This window comes from Elephantulus edwardii, unplaced genomic scaffold, assembly GCF_000299155.1.
Source record: "Elephantulus edwardii isolate Elephantulus edwardi_28Jun2011 unplaced genomic scaffold, EleEdw1.0 scaffold00055, whole genome shotgun sequence".
Classification (NCBI taxonomy): domain Eukaryota; kingdom Metazoa; phylum Chordata; class Mammalia; order Macroscelidea; family Macroscelididae; genus Elephantulus; species Elephantulus edwardii.
Window position 1 is genome coordinate 16,064,803 of NW_006399805.1, and position 1,444 is coordinate 16,066,246.

The window sequence follows — 1,444 nt, forward strand, 5'->3', positions numbered from 1 at the left end:
CCTCCCTGAGGTCCTCCTCTCTGTGATCTTCTTTACCAAGGCAGCCCTGGAGGGAGTTGCACTGCTAAGCTCAAGGCCGCACGTCTCCTGTGTCGTTCACACCCATCAGGGCTCCTTGAGAAAAACATGGACAGTCTCCTCACATGTGGTTTATAGCTGCAGAAACTCCCCAGAGGATCAGCTCCGATTGGCCCCAATGGCAATGAACTTGAGCTGCTTTGATGTGCTTGTCCAGAGACTGGCTCCCCCTCATAACATGTTCCAAGTATGTGATATGAAGTCTCCTATCCTCTTCATAGATAATAGTGCTATTTTATTCTAAGGGCTTCTCTTTCATATTGGCCTTGTTATGCAAAGAAAACCTTAATGAAGGGCTGTTCTGTTCTCTGAGATGAAGAACAGAAATGACAGGGTCAAACACACACTTTGATGCACATTTGAGCGTATAGTGTGTATCTGTCTTTCATGTACTTCCCTTTGTCTGTTGTTACTAGCTGCCGGTAAGTTCCCCAGTCTTCAGCCATCTTTGTAACGGTTGCTGTGCTTCTTGCGACCATGTGTCTATCCGTCTCATGGAACATTTCTCTGATTTTTTTTTTCTAGCCCTCTTCTTTACCAAACTTGGTGCCCTTTGCTACCAGGTGACCTTTTTTGCTGACATGTCCAAAGTGAACAAGGCAAAGTTTCTCATTCCTAAGCAGCATTCTGGTTGTGTTTTTTCTAAGGCTAATATCTGTTCTCTGGCCATCTGTGATGCATACGTTCAGCCTCCTCCTCTTGGAGATCATCATCTTGCCACAGACCTCCACTCATGGCCAGCTGACCAACTCTGCCACAGAGCAGGATACTGCCTTGTTGGAGATGCTGTGTTCTTTCTGCTTCACGGGGCTTCTATGAGTCAGAATTCCCCTAAAGACAGTAGGTTTTGTTTTCATGCATTCTGTTTTAATTTCCAAATGTGAAGCCACAGAGCTTTCTCAGATGTCAGGTTTCAGAGATTCTATTGCCCCAAAGTTCTCTTGCAAAATTTGTCAGCACAAATTTACTTATCCTGTGATTAGCAACTTAATTATGATACCGTAGTCCTTTTCTCATCAGTCCGGAGAAAACCTGAAGTCCTCAGTGGCTTTGAGTTCTCCTTGAGAACAGTCAATACTGGCTGATTTCCTGCCCATTTCCAGAAAGCAGGTGACATTGGGTGGGTCTGTGATTGCCATGTGTCGCCAGAATGGAGGCACACCCCTGAGTGTGCCTCACTTCTAGAACAGGAACCCTGCTCACGCCATCATTCACACCAGCAGTAATCAGGTCTAATGAGCTTCCCAGTAAGGAATGTTGTTGTTGTTGTTGTTGTTGTTGTTGTTATATGCCGTCAAGTCGCTTGCGACTCATAGCGGCCCTATGTACAACAGCCCTAAACTCCGCTCTGTCCTGTGCCAATCGC

At 45.9% G+C, this 1,444-nt stretch overlaps 1 protein-coding gene across 1 annotated transcript in view; it reads left to right on the forward strand.

Moving 5' to 3' along the window:
- Nucleotides 1-1,444, forward strand: part of CNTNAP2 (contactin associated protein-like 2) — a 1,206,610-nt gene that overhangs the window by 834,941 nt on the left and 370,225 nt on the right. The gene's annotated exons all lie outside the window — the stretch shown is intronic.